Genomic DNA, 20,127 nt, shown 5'->3' on the forward strand with positions numbered 1-20,127 from the left:
CTTGACGTCCAGTTTTTCTTTCTTGAATTTACAAGACTCCAGGGGTTTGCGGAAACCACTGTCTTTGCTTTGCAAGCTGCGCCAGAGCCAAGTGAGCATTCACTTCCCAGGGTTAACAGAATTGCTTTAAATATAGACTCTATCAGCAGCCGGGATTGGGCAATAAAATGTTTTATTGGTGGCAGTCATTCTTCGGCAGGGCGGCCTCTCCGCTCAGACTTCCAGCAAGGGTTATGTAATCGCGAGTCCGGGGTCCTGGGAGCAGGAATGCTGCGGTGCTGGCTCCGAGGGACCCAGGGCGCTTTGCACAAGTCACGCGATTACCTTAAAGGTGACACCTTTGGGTTCATCAGTTCGAATGAGGGGCATCCGGATACGTGAGGATTACGTAGGGCTTTGAAAACATGATCTCAGAATGATTTTCAGCTGGGCTCTCGGTGGGCACACATCATCTGGGGACGCGTCTTGGCTGTGGGACCGAGTGCAGAGGGGCGAGGGCTCTGCAGTAAGAGTCTGAAGACCCACGTTGGAGTGTAGGGTCGCCCCTTGCCTGGGGACTCGGATACTAGAACGTTCCCCTGTGGCTTAGTAATAAAGCAGATGGGCTCAGAGGGGGCATTAATGGTGATGATGGTGTGGAAGTGGTGATGATGGAGGTTTTGGCGGTGGTGGAGGAGCTGGTGATGGAGTGATGGTGGCGATGTTTGTCGTGGCACAGGCAGAGATGGTGGGTGTGATGGCAGTAGTGTTGGTGATGGTGATGATGAGGTTGGAGGTGACGGAGGTGGTGGTGGTGGAGGTAGTGGTGGTGGATGTGACGGCGGTAGGGCTGGTGATGGTTGGTGCTGATGGAGGTGCTGATGGAGGTGATGGAGGCGATGGAGGTGATGGTGGCAGCAGTGGCGGTGGTCCTGGCGGAAGGGCGGCGGTGATGGCAATGGCGAGGTGAGGCCAGGAGGAGACAGGATGAGGTTGTGGCGATGCCCTGGACTTTCCTTTCTTCAGTGTCAGTGAGATCCCGGGAACCTGCCTGGTCTGCTGGGCCTCCTACCCTTTTTCTCTCGCATCACAAGGCTGGAAAGCCTGGGGTCAGAACTTGCTGTGTCTCCGTGTTTAGATCCACCGTGAGGCCCCCACTCCCACTTGGCCTGCAGAGACGGCCGCCCAGCCCCACAGGACGGAGAGAAGACACATCCTCTCCCAGACTTGCGTCTGTCTCCTGTCTTTTACAGCAGCGGTCCCTGAACTTTTTGGCACCAGGGACCGGTCTGGTGGAAGACAATTTTCCCATGGATGGGGGTGGGGAGGGGGGAGCGGTTTAGGCGGTAACGTGAGCGACGGGGAGCGATGGGGGCGGCGGATGAAGCTTCGCTCGCTCGCCCGCCGCTCACCTCCTGCCGTGCAGCCCAGTTCCTAACAGGCCGCGGACTGCTATTGGTCCGTGGCCCGGGGGCCGGGGACCCCTGTCTTACAGGATTCAAGCTCAGTGGAAGGGACCGGGGTGCGGGAGGGACATCGCTCAGGTGTTTACCTGTCTTTCACAGCAGTTGATTGAGATGTGATCTACACACGGCCAATCCGTGAATTGTGTGTACAGCTCTGACTTACACAAGCACCCCGGGGTGACCACCTCCCAGATCTGCTACACGGCGTTTCCCAACACGCAGAACATTTTCTCAGCCCCGTGGACCAGTCCCTGCCCGCGGGGAGCCCTGCTCTTACGACCGTCCCTGCAGATCAGCGTTCCTCTCCGGAACGGCACGGGGACAGAGCCTCCCAGAGCCCTCCTGCTCTGGGATCTCATCACCACGGGCTCGTGACAGCCGCCCTCCCCAGGGCTGGGTCGTGTGCGGTCCCATCGTGCCCAAGTCTGTTTATGCGCCACCTTGACGCCATGTGGGTTTGTCCCGGTTTGGGACCATCATGCTCAGAGCCTACGTGAGCATCCTTGCCTGAGTCTTTTGTTCGCAGGCCTGGTCCTTCTGGCCTCTGCGTCTGTGGCTCCGAGGGCCGCTCTGGGTCAGATGGCGTGAGGACCGTGGTCCCCCAGCGGGGGTCTCCAGGTCCGATTTCTTGTGCACGCGTTCCACGGCCTCCGAAGCTCCCTTCTCAACAGCCCACAGCATTCTGCTGTCAGAAAATGGCCAAGAGTCCAGAATTCTGGAAGCAGGGCGGGCGAGCCTAGAGATGGGCGTGGAAACACGTGTTCACAGCCAGCAGCGCACAGCTGTTTCCTCTTGTGGCTTCCCAGCCTCAGATGATTTGTTTTATTAGAGGCGAGTTGTGTTTGCTACCGACCCACGGCCCCGGCGGCCCTGGGGAGGCCGGCGCCCAGCACTGCCCGTGGCCCCCCAGCCTCCCCCCGGCGTGTTCCTGCTGTGCACGCGCTGGGGAGGGGGGCGCCGGGCCTGGGGCCCGGCGTGCTCCGTGGGCTCGCGGCTCCGGAAAGAGCAGGCCTGCCTGGCCTCACCGCTTGGAGGCCCACCGGCAGGTGTGTGCTGGCCAGTCCTTGGCGGAGCCCCGTCTGCCGGCCTCCCCCGCACAGCTGGGCCTCAGGGCGGACCAGCCCAGGGCCAGTGACCCCCCCTCAGCCCCGCAGGAGTCGCCAGAGCAGGCAGGGCCCAGACAGCCACCCACAGGGGAGCTCTGTTCTGAGCGCTGGCGTCTTCTGCCTGCGGGGCCTCGGCAAATCCCGCAATGACCCCGGGCTGCCGCGCCCTCACCTGTCACAGGGCCAGCCGCCGCTGCCCTCAGGGCGCGCGTAAAGGGCCCCGGGTGTGACCAGCCCGCCACCTCGTATGCATTCCATACGCACTTGTGTCCTTTCCGCCTCGAGTTAAACCAGCTGCTGGTCAGGGCAGCCAGCTGGGGGGCGGGGGAGGCCCGTCACAGAGACGGAGGCAAACGTCCAGCCCCGCCTGCCAAGGTCTGGGCAGCCACGGGGGACGCCCCTCCCCGAAGGCCTGACCTTGGATGGGCTGCGCGCTGTGGGGTTTGGGGGCTGGTGTGGCCGCCCACACGCCTAGAGGTTTCTGAAGAGGATGTTTCCTGGTCCCCCCCACCGGCCCACCAGCAACCCCACACTGAGGCTTCCCAGGGCAGATGGGCTGCAAGGTGGGCTGTCCCGGTTGGGAGGGGCTCCACCAAATTAGCATGGTTTGCTCGGACCTTGGGGCGAACTTGGCCCAAGAACCTTGTTTGAGTATTTAATTAACTCAGAAGTGGGCTTTTAAAAGTTTGCCTGAAGCATCTGCCTTTAATGTCTACATGTCGCGCGAGTGGACGGTGCTCAGCAAGCTGGATTTGGTCTGCGTTTGGCCTCTGCCTGGGTGGTGGGGGTGGGATGCCCTCTCCGGGAGCTGGGGTCCTGGGGGAGCGGGAGCCATCTGCCGCCCGCTGGCGCTGCACCCACAAGGGCCTCTATCCCTGGTCCCCCCGCCCCCTCCCCCTGCCCCGGGCCCGGCTGCTCTGCACCTGCTTTATGGGAAACCGTGGAAGGAGATTTTCTCAGGATTCTGGGTTGGGGGGTTTGGGGTGGGGTTGGGGAGGAGCCTCCCATGACATAGTAAAACCCCCAAATGGAAAGACTTATTGAAAAATATTGCAGGATCCTCCGCCGTTACATCACGAACTTAGAACGTGTTGCAGGGCCGTCCAGTCTCCGGGCCGTCCTGGCTGAGCCTGTGACTTTTTATTAACGGCAGGCTGGCCGGCCCCTGGGCCCCAGCACGGAAAATCTTCCCGCTTGTCTGGGTTTGCAGCTTGTGCTGGAGGGCGCCCAGCCCTGCGGCCAGATGCACACACGCCCTTGCTGTGCCCTCGGCCAGTGCTCTCCCGGGTCCCTGCAGTGGGGCTGCCCCGGGGGCGGGCTCTGTCCCCAAGGGCCGGCTCCACCCCCAGGGGCCGGGAGCGCAGGCTGCTCTCTGCCTTCCTGAAGCCCCCACGGGCTGGGGGCTGGCACTGCTGGGCCAGAACAGCTGGGTGATCTGGGCTCTCCTGTCCGCTCTGGGAGTCGCGGCGAATCTTCCTTGTACCGTGAGGACAAAAGGCTTGCGCGAAGTCAAACCACTGGACGAGGTCGCTGTTTCGTGGTCAGGGGTTTCAGATCCCACAGACACCCCGGGAAGTGCAGTAGCAGCTCCGTGTTAAAGATGCAGCCGTGCCTTTTCTGGGCCCGTCATTCAAACTCCAGCGTGAGGCCGACCCCAGGGGACGCGTGGGTCCCCCTGTGCTGGCCCAGATGGGGTGCTTCCCGGACAGAGGCCTGGCTGGGCTTTCCCCAGGGTCCTGGGAGAGCCCACTTTGCAAAGTGCAGTTGGCTGGCGGGGTTCCAGCCCAGGACTTGGGCCTTAATCGGGGGGAGGAGGCCCCTGCTGGGGTTGCTCATGGGCGCTGAGCTGCCCAGCCTCCGGGCAGCTCCCAGGCCGTGTCGCGCTGAGAGTGGGAAGTGGGGGTCTTTCTTCCCCACCCCACGGGTACAGCTGGGTGCCTGCTTCTGGGGACAAAGAGATATCCACCTATTAGGGAAGGTTCCTTCTGGGCAGGCCCAGCCCGGGGGCTGGGAGCTGGGAGCTGGCGGGAGGGGTCTCCAGGTTGGGTGGGCACCACGTGCAGCTGCCACCATCGACGGAGTGGCTGTGAGCTCCAGAGCCGTGGAGCCTCTTCCCCAGGGGCCTAGCTTCCCGTCTAGTGCCAGCCTGAGCCTGGATTCCAGTCGGTGTGGCCGAAGAGACATTCGGCCAGGATCTCTTATCGAGGGAGGCCCCCACACTCCTGAGCAGGCCCTGGACACCCTAGGGTGCTGTGGGCTGCAGGCTGGGGCTCATATAGTCACCTCGGAGGGGTGCACTCAGGCCGCTTCACCGGAACCTGCCTTCCTGCACCTGCTTCCCCGGGGAAGCATGGGGGGCTGGGAAGGCCCTGCCGCGGGTCAGGGACCCTGCTCTCATAGGGCGACACTCTCCAAACTTGGGGAGGGGGTCTATGGACAGACAACTTTCTGTCCGCTCTGCTGACTTTCTGGAAGAAGCCCTGCCAGCCTCTCCTGGGATCCGCTCAGGTCCGTCTGCTGAGGTGAGGGGTGCTGGGCACCCGGGCACTGGAACCTCTGCACCACGTGCCCCCGGGGGCCTCTCTCTGTTGAGCCCACCCTCCTTGAGCGGAGAGGCTGTGCGTTCGAGGTTCACAGGTAGAAGCTCCCCCTTGGCGTGTAGCGATGCCCACACCCTGCCTCTGGCTGCTGCCTCCTTCCTCAGCAGGGTCTCCAGCGCCAGCCCTCTTCGGGCACGCAGTAGGCGCCACGTGTGTGCCTGAGGTTCGGCTCATGGCTGGGGGTTGCACAGCCAGGATTGGACCCCAGGCTCCCCAGCGCTCTGGGCCGGCTCCCCTCCAGGCGTCCAGGGGCCTATGGGCAGGATGCTTGATTGAGGGCAAGGCTGGTTCCAAAGTTGGAGCCGGCCCAGAGCGGCGGGGAGCTCCAAAGCTGGAGCTGGCAGGACAAGGACCGTCCTGTCCCCTGCCAGGGTCAGTGCCGGGCCAGGCAGCGGCAGAGGCCGGAGGTGGCCCGAGAAGGAAATGGTTGAAATTTGCAGCCCGGGCAGGAAATGGACTAATTGTGGAGGAGGAGTTGGAATGCCAGCTGGAATGCCGCCCCCTCGGTGCGGAGCCTGCCCCCCCGCCGCCCCGCCCGCCGGAGATGTGGGCCCAGAGTCAGGAAGTGACTGGTGTCTTGGCCGGAGGAGCTCTTACCCCCTCGGGGTGGGTGTCCTCCCCGTGCCCCCTCCGGTTCCCAGCCAGAGGCCGTCTAGGAGGCGCTGGGAATAGACAGAGGGGCCGCAGGACGGCAGAGGGGCCGGGAACTGACCCACGGCCCGCCTCTGCCTCTTGCCGGGGCTGCCTCTCAGCTCCGCCGCCTGGGGCGTCGGCCCCACCAACCTCTCCGGCCCCATCGCGCTTGGCGCTTAGTGCGCTCTGGCACGGGTCACACTTTCGCGCACATTCTTCTCCACCTGGAACCCTTCTCCCCAGTGGAAAACCTCTATTCAGTCTTCAGGACCCAGCTTTGGCGGCTGCTCCCAGATCAAGCTGTCCCGAAAGCCCCCAGCCCGCAGGTGCCGCGCCCCCCGCTCTCCTGCAGTCTCACAGCCCGGACCCCCTGAGCGGGGGGCTGCCCCACGCACTTCTCTGTCTCCCGCACGGCATTGTGGCTCCACCACGCCGCAGCGCTAGGTGGGACACACAGTTGGCACCCAGTGTTTGCTGGGCTTGGAAACGCAGCACTTGTGGTTTCAGTTGCCGGAGAGACGGCCTTGGGATCCAGAGTGGGTTTTCCCTTTCTTGGGCCGCGGGGGCTGCGTGGACTCAGCCTTCAACCAACGCGGCTGCTGTTCTCGCCATCAGTCACCGTCCTCTCTGAGGCCTGGCGTGGTCAGACATGGCCTCCAAAGTCAGCAGGCCTACGTCCGCTCCACCACCCACGGGCTCTACCTGAGCTCCCGGAGCCTCAGTTTTCTCCTCCGTCAAGTGGGCAGAATGGCCCACCCAGCTGGGAGGGACGCGGGGGTCCCAGTGAAGGAAGGCGTCAGCAGGAGCCCAGCACCGGGCGGGCACTTACACCTCCTGGAAGGAGGACAGGAGAGAAGCGCCCAGCGACCGTGATCCCCTCTCCGATTCCTTCGCCCAGCATTCCTGCCCTGAGAGAGTCACCCCGCAAGGGAGGACAGGCCCGGCCTAGCAGCCTCCTCCCAGCAGACCCGCATCTCCTGGGGGAGCTGCCGCCCCTCCTTAGGGTGTTGTGGGCACAGGGGCTGTGTGGCTGGGGGCTTGGTTTGCCCTCAGAGCCTGGCGAGGCCAGTGGATATAAGGCAGCTGTGGAAGCAGCTCGGGTCTCGTGGGTCAGGCGTGTGGGAAGCAGGGGTGGGGGGCAGGTAGGTCCCCTCCTCTCCCCCGCAAGCCCTGACGTTCCTGGGCTGGACTCGCCCTGGCCCCTCCGGGGTCATCGGCTTGGACTCCACGTCCCTGGGAGGCCCCCCCCACCGTGTCTCACTAATGCTCGGGCTCTCCTCTTCACGCCCACTCCGGCCCCACCCTGCGTACCAGGTCCCCACCCCTTCCTCCCGAGGCAGCCCAGGGGCTCCCAGCTGGATTCAAAGAAGAATTTCTCACGGGGGTGGGGGGGGGGTGACCTAGAGAAGCAACCTTCTTAGGAGGCTTTTATCACTGGGGCTGTGGGCTTCCGGGGGCTTTGCCGGGAGTCCAGGCCAGGCCTGAGTCTTCCCCGCGCATCTCCAGGACCTTTGCCCAAAGGGGCAGGTCTGCGTGGCCCGGGGAGGGAGCTGCCCATCTCAGCTGCCCCCGACCTCTCCCATCCCCGCTCTCATCCACCCTCCAGGGGGACGCGGTGGCACCTGGAGGGAGAGGCGTGGGTCCCAGAGGGACGGGAGTGCTGGAAGGTGCGGCCACCACGGGCAAGGGGTCTGCACATCGTGTTCCCCAGATTCTGAAAATCCCTCCCATTCAGAGCCCCCGCCTCAGAGCAAGGAGGTGGGGGGCGTCTTTGCAAAGAGCTGCGACTTTGTGATGTTAAGTGTAACCCCCTTGACCTCTGAACACAAGCCCCGTGTGTCCACGTGTGTTTCTTCCGTAGCCCGTCTCGAGGGCCCTGCAGAGCCGTTGCAGGGCCGACAGGGCGCCGTGAAGACCCCTACTTGAGGGGCAGGTGGGGAGCTGAGGCTCGCAGATCTGCAGGACGTCGAGCGGCCGCGCAGCATCAGGCGGCCTCTCTTGGTCGCCGAGGCGCCACCCTCTGGGGCTGGCCCTGGCCGGGCCCCTGTCCCTGGTGCCCGGCAGGGAGGCCTTGCTCGGAGTTTGGACCTGTCTCACCGCTTCCCGAAATTCGCCACTGGAATCGGATACGAGCTAAGGAAACATTTATTTTAAATGTAAGCTGATCATGGTGGAAGCCCTGGCCGGGCCTGCTGACTGCAGCCTGTGGATGGCGGGGCCGACGATATAAATAGGGCACAGTTGCTGCCGCTATTAACCCCGGGGGACTGCCGAGGGCTGCGCGCGGGGAGACTGCTGGGGCCAGGCCTGCGGCCCGGACGGCCTGCTGCGGGGTCCAACCCCTGCTGGTGAGCGCCTCTCCCACCTCGTTTCGCCAGTGGGAGGGAGCCTCCTGCAGCCCCTCGGGCAGGCGGAAGGCCCTGGACCCCCCTGTGCCCCCGAGGGCCGGCCCCGTCCCGCTCCCCCCTCAGCCCGGTCCTTGAGCCCGGCCTCTGCGCCACACGTGAGCCCGAGCCTGCGACGAACGTCCCGCCGTCTTGTGCACCTCCAGTGGGACCCCGCTGCATGGCCTCACCTTCCTGGAAGGGGGTGTCGGCACGCCCCGCCCACTGCCAGCTCCCACCCCCGGATGCCTGACGTCCCGCGCAGGATTCTGAGCGACTCCACACCGCCCCCCCCTCACTACCCCGTCGTCGGAAACAAAGGCGGAGGATGCCGAGGGGCCCCGGGGACGTGTGACAGCGTCTGGCCGGGCTCCAGGAGTCACCCGCAGGCATGCTGGGGGGCTGGCGGGAGGCCAGGGGTGTCCCGCCAGCAGCCCTGTGGTGTGGGGGGGGAAGCCCACGGAACAGGCCCCTTCCCGGGGGCCCGGCCCAAGCCCCTGGACCAGGAAGCAAGCCCCGTCCATCCTCTGTGCCAGCCTGGGGGCGGAGGCTGGGCCAGAAACGCCAGAAGAAGTCTTGGCACTTTCTCGTGCACAGCCCCCTATAGAGCCAGGAAAACGGAGGCTCAGAGAGGGGCCGCCCTCACCTCCGACCCCGGAGCCCCCGGCCCCTGAGCCGGCCTCAGGAAAGGCACCTTCGGGACACTTCTTGCCAACTTTGCTCTGAGCTGACGTGTGTAGTATTCCTACTCTGTTGGCGTGGAAACCAGCGTCAAAGGTAGTTGATCATATGGGCAGTGGTGGACCAGGGCTCAGGGCCCGCTCAGGGCAGGGGGAGGCGTGTCCAGGAGCTCAAGGCGGGGCCAACAACCCCCGCAGAGCTCCACCTCTGAAGTCCCATTTCAGGGGGTGCTGAGGGCCCCAGAGCTGAACCTGAGGCCCACAGAGCCTCTGGCCAGGGGCCGCAGGTGGAGGGGACGGCCCACGGCCTCCTGGCGGGATGCCAGGCACCTCGATGCCCCGGGAGCCCCTCCAGTGCGGCTCTGAGGCATGGCCCAGGGCAGCGGCTTCTCCCGGGCCCTGCGGCCTGGAAGCTGCAGGGAGAGGCTTGGGTGGAAGGAAGCCGCAGTGGCTCCTGGTCTGACCCCCCGGGGTCCAAGGCGTCCTTCTGCATCACTGGGCGTCCGTGTGGCCCAGCGATTAGTTCAGATCCGGGGGTCTGGGGGTGAGTTGCAGCTAGGCTCCCCGACCTACCTCAGAATCCCGCTCGCCAGTTGGTGGGGGGGGGAGTTGCTCGGAACCCAAGATCTGCCACCAGGGACTCAGGAGACGGGGCCCCTGGAGGGCAAAGTCAGGGCTACTGTCCGAGGTGGACAGGGGTGGATGCCCGGGAGCCGGGGTTTGGGGGTGGATATGGGGAGGGGGCACGTTGACCTCCCACCCAAGAGCCTGAGGACGGCTTGTCTCTGGGGCCGAAGGTGCAGGACAGGCATAGTCTTACTCTAGGGTACAGTCGTGTCTGTCGGGCCTCCCAGAAACGCCGGCTGTGATGGTGGAAACCAAGACACCCTGAGGAGACCCCACGTGGGCCTGGGTCATGGCCTCCAAAACCAACTCACAAGAGACACAACACTGGCACTAAAATAAAAGTGTAACTTAAATAAACGGGGCCTGACATGGGGATTAAGAGTCAAGATCCTGGCCTCTCCTCACCAGTCACGTGACCTGGGACCAACGCTGACCTCTCTGTTTTCGGTCTCTTTATCTGGAGAATGGGTGACTGTAGACCCCACCTTCAGGGTCTGACGCAAGCATTGACGGGTTAGGAGATGTAACAGTATACAGTAAGCACTCAATAAATAGACGTTACCTTTGGACACGGCACACACATATATGTTTGCTGGAATTGAAGCAGGGCCTTCCTCGGCCCTCGGCGTTTTCCACGTGTCTGTGGCCTTTCTCCATGGTTCTGGCTGGACACCGAAGAAGGGACGTGGGACACAGGCTAGGTGGCGGCTGGCCTCTGTGCAGCGCAGAGGGCAGGGACGTTCCCGCTCCGGCCTGTCCTCCAGGAGGACGCGGTGCCCACCGACAGCACACGGCCCTTCACCGAGGGCCTGAAGCCGTCCAGCGCTTGTCCGCCCTGTGCGCCTCGATGAACGTGGTGGGACCAGCCTCCTGGCACCGCCTCTGAGGGACGGGCCACCCCGGCCCCTCGGGCACTTCCTCCAGCCCCTGCCTACCCACCGGGCGCTCGTTCCAGAGGCCTTGAGTGCCGCGGGGAGGAGCTACACTGTGATCTCCCAGGCTGGCCGGGACCGCCTCCCCTAAGACCCCGGGGCCCAAACGCAGCCTCCCCACAGACAGTGGGCAGCGCCCCGCCCTGCCGGGCCTGCTCCCCTCTCTCTGGAATGTTCCACAGCCACAGCAAAAGTCCACTTGGAAAGGAAATGGGCAGCAGCTTCAGGCCCACAGAGAGAGGATGGTGCCCAGGGCACCGTCCAGGCATTTCCGAGGTCCCTCCCTGTTCCCTGAGTCCACAGGGACCTGGCAGCGCCTGGGCCTCCCTCCTGAGGGTCACAGAGGAGCCGGGTCTTTGCTTCCTTTGTGTGGTCCCTCTGGGGTCAGCAAGGGGCTCCAGCCGGGTCCGTGGGGGGAACAGGGAGAGGACGGGGTGGCAGGCAGAGGCCGGCAGCCGTGACTGTGATCCCAGGAGACGATCCAGGCCTCACGGCCCTTCGGGCGGAGGTTCGGAATCAGACCCATCTCGCAGGCTGCAGCCACTGCAGCCACGCGCCCACGGCCAGAGCTGGGTCTTCCCGCCCCTCCCCGCCCGGCCTTGTGACCTTGGTCAGGTCTTTGAGGTGCGTGCTCGGTTCCGTCTCCCAGGGGACAGCAGCCCTGCCCTCCCCGTGGGGGTCTCGCGTTCAGCTCGGGCCTCACCCAGTGGTGCCATGGTGACGACTGGTGAGTGTCCTGCCCCCAGACGGCCGGGATTTGCCCCCTCGTGTTCCAGAGGCCACAGGGCCGCATCAGTGTCGGCGGGGCTGGCGGGGCCAGCAGGCCCGGTGGTGCTGGCGGGACAGGAGCCCCCTAAGGCTCCAGGGAGAGTCACTTCCGGTCCCTTCCTGCCTCGTCGGTTCCTCCTTCCTTCACCCCCTGAGCAGATGTTTCTCCCGTGGCTCCTGGGGACCAGGCATTGGAGGAGCCATGACCCTGCTGGTCTTCTGGAAGCTTCTTCAAGTCCCTTCAAGTTTCAAAGGCCTGGGAGCCGGGTGACCTCTGTCCTCAGCCGGGCGTGGTTTCCGGGCATTCCTGGGGTGGCAGGCAGCTCTTCGGGGCTATTTTGGGATCGCCACAAACTTCGCCCTCCTCCTGTGAACGGGGACTTTTCATTGGACTTGGCTAAGACGGGGGTGACGTCACTCCCAAATTACAGGGGCTCTGCTGGGTGGGGCGGGGTGAGGGCAAAGGGTGTGACCCCCCCCAGCACCCTGCCAGGTGACCCCAGGCGTGTCACCTGTGGGCAGGCTTGGAGCTCCCCTCCCAAAGGTCACACGGCCACGTGGGGCACAGTGTGCGTCTGGAAAAATCACCACGCGGGGCAAAGCGTCTGTTTGTTTCTTTAGGACCCACCGGGTAGCTGGATGTGAGCCTTCCAGGGAAGTGACTAAACGCCTTTGTCTTTCCCAGGGAGGCCGGCCTCTGCTGCAGCCCAGAAGGGAGGGGGTTAAGCGGTCCTCCTTTCCCACCCACCCATGGTCAGAGGGTCCCATCCCAGCCCCAGAGCCCGAGTAGCCCCAGCTCTCATTAGGCCTCTGACAAGCTTCGAGGAGCCCCTGCCCGGCAGCCCCTGAGACCCCGGGCACCTCCCCCAGGTGCAGAACAAAGGACGGGCTCCAGGGACCCCATTCACCCCATAGGAGCAGCAGAGAGCAGCTGAGGAGAGGTGGAGCGCCCCCAGCTCCCTCCCCATGTCGGGGTGGGGGGCGTGGCCAGGGCGTGCAAGAGGGAGAGAAGCACCAGAGACCCTCGCAGGGAAGCTGAGCCCCCAGCCCCTGGGCCCGTGCTCAGGACCCTCCGGAACCGGGCGGGGTACCCCCAGCCCTGGGGGGCCCCCAGGCCCAGAGCCCCCTGCGAGGCCACGTGCACACACTCAGTCACGCATTCACGTATTCCTCCCTCCCTCGCCCATTTGCTCACGCGTTCGTTCAGCAAGCGTCTGGAGTGGCTTCTCTGGAAAGGGTGCTGGGAGAGACCCCTCTCCCCACCTCGCTTTGAAATTCCACTCAGTCCCTTTGGGGTCGTGGCACAGAAAATCCCTATTAACATGCAGCTCGCCTGCGGCCCGGGGCTAGGCTGGCAGCTGGCACTCGGCGAGCGTTGGCCGCACGTTGGGGTTGGGGAGAGGGGCACTCGTGGTTCCTGTTGACACTTGGCGGGAAGTCACGTGGCCTGGGCTCCAGCTCCCTGGTGGGCCTTGCAGGAGGGCACCCGGCAGGTGCACCCTAACCCTGCCAGGGGGGCAGAGGATTCTTTGGCTGCAGATCCCGAAACCCAGCTGCCTGACGCAAAATAAGGAGGAGTGTGAGGAAGAGAAGAGGAGTGGAGATGGGGCGGGTCTGAGCGGCCAGCAGCCTGACGTCTCACCCCAGACCCAGGCTGTCCCTCTGGCCGGCCATCCTCACAGGGGTACACCTTGTCCTCGGACGGTCCTCTGTGGTCACGCAAAGGGGCAGGGCACTTGGGGTCCGACCCCGCATCTGAATTCGGCAGAAGAGTCTGGGAGAAGGGGGCCTCTACTCTCCAGGCTCGGGAGACAAGTCTCCTCCTCAGGCGGACTGTGCGTGGCCCTCAGATGATCCACTGGTCTGGATCAACAAAAAACCGTCATTTCAACATGTAATCGATAAGCAGTTTATCAAGGAGCTCTTTTCCTTTTATACAGAGTCGGTGGAATCTGGTGCATATTTTACATTGACAGCACATCTTGATTCACACACTGCATTTTCACTGGAAATACTTTATCTGTACTTAGATTCCATAAAATCTACAGTTGCAAAGTGGGTTCACTTAGCTGAATTGCCTGAACCGTACTTGAAAGCTTTGTAATTTATTCGGATACCCCCCAAATTCATTCGTCTCTAATATTCGCACCTCCAATGACAAATCTACTTCAGTTTTAAATTTTCCTGACTGCTATCTTTTGAGCGTATTTTCATATGATTACCTTTTCTGTTAGCCCCTTTTTCTATAGTGTTTGCCTTTTTCTTTATGTGTAAAAGCTATTTAAATATCAGAGCTAGTAACCTTTGGCCTATGATATAATTTGAAGATGCTTTCTCAGTTTGTCATTTATCTATTTAATTTCTAATTTTTCCGCAAAACAAAAGTTTTTTAAACAAAGAAATTATAGAAAAACCCATCCACGTTTTCTTGCAGGGCTTTATGGGTTGTCTGTTTATTTACTTCAAAGACTTTTAATTTTGAGACAGTGATGGACTCTCAGGAAGTGGCAAAGACAGCACAGAGGGTCCCGTCGACCATTTCCTCTGATGGAGGAACTTTATCTGACTGGTCAAAACGAGAACATTGGCTCTGGATCAGAGTGGCATGCAGATCTGTGGAATTTTGTCACGTGTGCAGATTTGTGGAAATACCAGCACATCAAGACCCAGAACTGAGCTGCCACCGTGAAGATTTCCCTCATTATGGTTTCATTTTGTTTTATTGTACATTTATATCTCTGACCCATTTTTAGTTTACTTCTGGTATAAAGTACAAGGGAAGAATCTAATTTAGTCTTTTGCTTATGAATATCCTACTATCCCGCTACCACATTTTTCTTTCTTTTCTTAAACAGCTTTATTGAGGTAAAATCGACATTACTCAGTCTACATGTATTTGGAATGTATAATTTGATAAACGCTGACATCAGTATACACCATCACTAAGGGAAGCCCGTCACTAAAATCAAGAGAAAGAACATGTCCATCACACCAAAGTTTCCTCGCGCCCTTGGTAACCCTCCCCCGGCACCTCCCTGGTACCCCCACTTCTCTCCCCGTCACTTCAGGTTGGCCGGCGTTTCTTACAGTTTTATGTAAATGAAGTCACAGCGCATGTAACCTTTGTTTGTCTGTCTTCCTTAACTCAGCCCATCAGCAGGCCAAACTTTTTTGTTTCTTTGTTTGTTTGCGGTACGCGGGCCTCTCACTGCTGTGGCCTCTCCCGTCGCGGAGCACAGGCTCCAGATGCGCAGGCTCGGCGGCCATGGCTCACGGGCCCAGCCGCTCCGCGGCACGTGGGATCTTCCCCGACCAGGGCACGAACCCGCATCCCCTGCATCGGCAGGCGGATTCTCAACCACTGCGCCACCAGGGAAGCCCCCAAACTTTTTTATTGTTGTGGGCTGCCCGGCTGTTCACCTCCATCCAGCCAGCCACCCATCCATCCAGCCATCCACCCATCCATATGTCCATCAACTCCTTCATCCACCTACCCATCCATCCAATAGCTACCATAACTTCTCAGGGTCGGGCAGGGCCATAGGTGAGGCCATGAAGCCGTGACAGGACACAGCACTGCCCTCATAGAGCTGACATTCCAGGGCTTTAAATCATGGAGAAAATAGAAGTCAAAAATGCCATGGGCTCTGCCACCCCCTTTGCTCCCGGGGCTCCCTCTGGCATGTGACTGAGTGACTGTAGGAGGTCCCTACAGGAGGGCACCCCCAGAGATCACGGCACGGAACCAATGGCTGTCACTGGCTCCCCGCTTGGTCTCACACTCACTAGGAGTTTTCTAGGGGCACGAGGGCAGTAAAGGGTCCCCACACCTGCGAGCCTCCCTTCTGGGGGCTCTGTACCGCTGGAGACCGGGGGCAGGGGGCTGGGGAGGGTCTCAGAGTTTCTGACGGTAGCTTCTGAGCACCGGCGCTCACCGAGAGGCCTCTGGAGGCACCAAGCCGGGAGCCACGGTTATTGAGCACCTGCTGTGTGCGCCTCACCCAGTGATGAGCTCATCCAAACTCCTGAAAGACAGACTCCATTTTGCAGCCAGGAACAGGTGCTGGGGGGTGGGAAAGGGCACAGCTGTGGGTCTGAACCCACGTGGTCCGTCCCCGTCTGTGTGTTTCTCAATAAGGACCTGCCCTAGGGGCCAGTGGTGGCCGAGTGCCCGGCCGAGACGCCCGGAGTCTCTCCAACTCTGATCTCATTCAGAAGCTGGCTCAGGACGCCGGACGGCTGGGAGGCCATCCTAGTGTGACCTCTCATCTCCCGGCCGCCTGGCCCCGGGCAGAGGCAAGTCTCGGCTTCTTTCTGGCCTCCACTGGGATTACTTAGTGGATAAGGGATAACTGAGTCTGCGGCTCAAGTGTCAGGCCAGGAACGGTTAACGTGGGCGGCCAGGGGCCTCTCGCCTGCTGGCTGGATCTGAAGAGCCACACTGTGGCGGGCAGCTGGTCTGGGGGTCATGAGGCTGGGAGGGGGCGCCCTGGACCTGGGGTCAGAGAGTCCCAGGTGCAAATCAGAACCCCCCTCGCAGTGCGTCAGTGAACTTGGGCAAACCAGGGGCCTGTTCTGTGCCTCGTGCCCTCTTGAGGACGGGCAGATTTGGCCTCACTGCAGACGCTGAGAGGGTTAGATGAGGGGGTGGGGCGGGCACAGGGGCCTGAGTGCCGACCTGCTCCCCGTCCAATGCAGACGTAACAGCCACGTCCTGGGGATGGCGCCATCAGCAAAGCAGACCAGCAGCTCCCAAGGGCGAGCCAGGCCTCTGCTCCTGTCCCCAACCGGGCCACGTGCTGCGTGCGGGACGCTCTGGAGCTTCTCATGGATTAGTTCCATCGCAGCATCTGACTCTGCCATGGACTGAATGTCCCCCTGAGAGCCACAGGTTGAAGCCCTGACCCCCAGTTGTGGCTGCATTCGGGGATGCAGCCTCTAGGCAGTAATTCGGTTACATGAGGCCATGGCGTGGGCCCTGATCCGGTGGGCCCGGTGCCCCTCTCACTTTACTGCCTGGGAATAGGGAATAAAAAGGGGAGCAAGGAGAGCCCCGGACCAGCATCTTGGGCCTGCCTGGACCCCCGGCTGCTGTGTGACCTCAAACAAGTCCTTTTTTCTTTCCGGGCCTCAGTTTCCCCCCACAAGATGAGGACGTGGTACTGAGTGGCCTCTGCAGGCTCCTCCACACCTGGCGTGCGGCCCTGAGGACAGGCTCAGGGCGGCCCTTAGCCTGATGGCTGGGTGCGTGCTGGGCCCTGGGAGAGCCGCAGCGGTCCCTAGACTCCCCGGAGGGGCCGTGCAATGCCCGCCAGCCCGGGGCAGCGCCCACGCCGTGGCCCCTGGTCAGTCCGGCCTTTGTGGGAGCTCAGGAGATGGGCCGCCGGCCGGACCCTTTCGCAGGAGTCCACGGCCAGCGCTTCCCAGAGGCCGCGCCCCCGACGCCCGTCCCCTCGGGGCTCCCGTCCAGCTGCAGCTGTGCAGAGAGAAGAGCCCCCTTTCTCAGCAGGCCGGGAGGGTGGGCCGCGTGGCCCCCAGCAAGAGGCTGGGCTCCTCTCGCCAGCGCAGTTCCACCTGGCCCCTCTGTCCTCACCGTGCGCGTGGCGGAAGCGTCCGCGTCCTTTAGAACAGAGCCCGTCTAGGAGCCTGACACTGGTGGATGGGCCGGGAGCCCGGGCTACCGCCGGGAGGGAATGAGTCCAGGCCCTCGGGCCACGGGAGAAGCTGGGCACGGCCCCTGGGCCTGGGGAGGGGAGTTCTAGGGGCGGCGCCCGGGCAGGTGGGCTCTCTGCTCAATCCCGCGTTTCTGTGGTTATTTCCGAAAGCGGCCGTGTGTCTCTGACTTCACCGCGGGTTCTCCTGAAGGAAAAGCCTCTCCCCCGGGGTCTCCAGCCTGAGAGCGGAGCTGGCTCTCCGGGAAACGGACTTGGCCGGTTCACTGCGGCCTCTCTGCCCATATTGCAGTTTAAATCAAAAATCCCAAGTAAGAAGAGGTCACCCCTATGCTTGGGTACTTGTGACCTGCCCTGTAGGGCACCTGCTTCCTGAATGTGCTTCTCCCCAAGGGGGCTCACTCATTCATTCACTTGTTCATTCACTCATTCGTTCCTTCAGCACTGGGCTTTCCTTTTCAGTCTTCGTGTCTTGACCTTAAAATGGGGTGGCTTTTCTACGTCAGAGCTGTCCAGTAGCCACAGAATGAGGACCACGTGTGTATCGATAATTCCAAAGCTGCTAGCGTCTGCATTGAAAGACATAAAAATAAACAGGTGAAATTTAGCTTTGATCGTAGATTTAACCCAACGATACAAAGTATTGTCATTTCAGCATGTGACCTGTGTCACACGTGTTCAAGAGACATTTTGCTTTGCTGGCACCAAGGCTTTGAAATGCCGCGAGCGTTTTCCCGTTTCGCTCCCCGAACTGGCACCCAGCCCGGCTCTTGCCCCCCACTCCCCGCGTGAGGGTCCTCGCATCCTGATCTGTCTGCTCTGGGTCCCAGGATGTGAGAGGAGGGCCTGGCCAGAGGGCAGAGACTGCCGGGCAGGTGCAGAGCCGGGCTGGGCCCCATGGGGCCGGCAGGGTGTGGACGCTCCCCTGGGAAGCCCTTGGTCCAGGCAGCTGCCCCGAGGCCTGGAGGCCAGTTGTGGGGGGTCTGGCCCCTCGTCCTGTCCCATCCTCTGGGGCCATGTTGGGGGCTGGGAGGGGCAGCTTCCTTTCTGCTCTCAGGTGCGGTCTGGGATAAAGCAGGCCCTGGAGCTGGAGGCACAAGAGGGAGGCTAGCCCTGGATTCGTGCTGGGACAGCGAGCGCCCCGGCTGACGGGCTCCTGGCTGACGAGTGAGGGGGGTTAAGTCGCCCAGACACAGGGAGGTAAAGGGGGGGTTGGGGCCCAGACGCCTGCAGCACAGACACCTACCGGTGGCTGGGGCAGCAGTCTCCATGCAGCTGTGCGCAGGGCCTCCTGGGTTTGCTCTCTGGGCGGGACTAGCCGTGACTGGCCCAGGGGCCGCGGCCCTTCCGGGACCCGGGGCAGCCGTGCCGGGAGCAGCTGGAGGTCTCCCTGTCTGGGCCCGGCGGCCCCAGCGCTGGGATCTGAGTGTGCACGCGGCGCGGCGCAGGGAGCGCGTGCGTGCACCCAGGACGACCACATCCGTCCTCCAGGGCAGCCCCTCGTCCCCCCGCCAGCCCCTTTCAGCTGCTCCGCAGGGCGCTGTACAGACGTTAGCCTCCCGCGGTCTCGAGGTAAGCGGGTCCACTTTCAGGAGGGGAAGCCGGGCCACCTCACTGTTCAAGGTTTACAGCTGGGCCACCCATCAAGCCATCCCGTCCCCAGGCCCGCTGAGACCCCAGACGCAGGACACGCTCGCGGGAGCAGAACCCCCCTGGCAGGGGGCGAGAAGCGGGGGGCTGGGCCAGGGCGGTGAGCGCCTCCGAGCAGCCGCCTCTGAGCCCGGTGCAGGGCGCGCTGTTCCTCAAGTGCCATCCGTGGCCACGCTCGCTGAATTCTCTCAGGGAGTCACACGGGCCCCGAACGGAGCGAGGGTGAGAAAGCAGAGCTTTCACCTTTTCACAGGTGAGAAAGCAGAGCTTCAGAGAGGTTCAGCTCTCCGCGTAAACGCAGCACAGCTGCGAAGCTCAGAGCTGCCAAGATCGGGCCTGTCTGACCCCGAGGCCATGCTGTCCGCTCCGTTCGTGCGCGCCGTCACCCAGAAGGGGCGTCCTGCTCAGGAACAGCCACGTGAAGTTTGGGTATGTAGCTGGGAGCCCCGGGAAAGGGCCTGAGCAACTGAGTGAAAGCCATGGGCCGGGAGGGGGTGAGTCTTGCGGCTGTGCTCCCTCTGGAAGCAAACTCCAGCTGGGCCTTGGGGAGAGACTGGAGAGGCCGGCCGGCCAGCGGCGTGCCTTGGACCCAGGAGATCAAGGAGGAGCGAGCGGGCGTCCTGCGACGAGCCCACGCTTGCCTGCCCGCCTGTGTCCTTGGCGAGCCGACAGCCTCCTCGCTCATTTGGTCCTCACACGTCCGTCTGTCCAGCTTCTTTGTGAATCACTTTCATTAACGCAGCCTCTCCTTCGATCTCGGTGGCTTGTCGGCTGCGACTTAGGGTGAAAACCTGTCTTCTGTTTGACAGAGAGCGAGGCGAAAATTACTATGTGAACAGAAAAGTGCAGGTTACACGATCACGTGTCACAGGAGATCAGGAGCTGAGCCTTAAATCAGCTCCCCAGGTAGCAGGGCCTCTGTGAGCCTCCCGGCCCTGCAGCCGCCCCACCGGGGTCCCCCTCCCCGCTTCCCACTTTGGGACGGCCCAGCTGGGCCTCTGTCTGGAGCTTGTTTTCCTGACTCGGCTGGTGACATGCTCCCCCCTCCCCTGAGCACGTCCCGGGCCCCTGGCTTTCTTCTGGAAGGTGGATCCAGTCCCCAGGCCTGGCCGTGGAGACCCAGGACCCACCGCGTGGCCTGAGGCTGCCCCCTCTCTGTCCAGGGGCAGCAGGGGGTGTCCGGCCCAGGCACGGGTCGGATGACAATCACAGCACAGCAGTGACAGGTGACTTTGATTGAGTCAGACCCCTGGCCCAGTGGGACTTATTGCTTTTAATTCTCACAGTCCCCACAGGAGAGCAGCTGACCCGCTGGCGTCTCTGGCCAGTGGCAGGGGAGGCCTGACGGAGTTTTCTTGGGCCCCAAAGCCGGGCCCGTTCACCTCTCCGCCAGGTGCCTCCCAGCAAAACCTGACATCCGATTTTCCATTCAGAAAGCTGACCCCTCATCTGCAGAATGAGAGAGTGTGTTTGGGAGAAGACGGGGTCGGGGCAGAGATCGACTTAAATGAAGAGACAGTGGGAACTGGGGCTTCTGGGGTGCGGGGCCCTCCTGCACCAGTAACAGGACCCTGGGCGGGGGGATCCCGGAGGGACTCGGCTTCCTGCACCGGGGGGGGTCCCGGCTGCC

The sequence above is a fragment of the Kogia breviceps genome, chromosome 14, assembly GCF_026419965.1.
Source record: "Kogia breviceps isolate mKogBre1 chromosome 14, mKogBre1 haplotype 1, whole genome shotgun sequence".
Classification (NCBI taxonomy): domain Eukaryota; kingdom Metazoa; phylum Chordata; class Mammalia; order Artiodactyla; family Physeteridae; genus Kogia; species Kogia breviceps.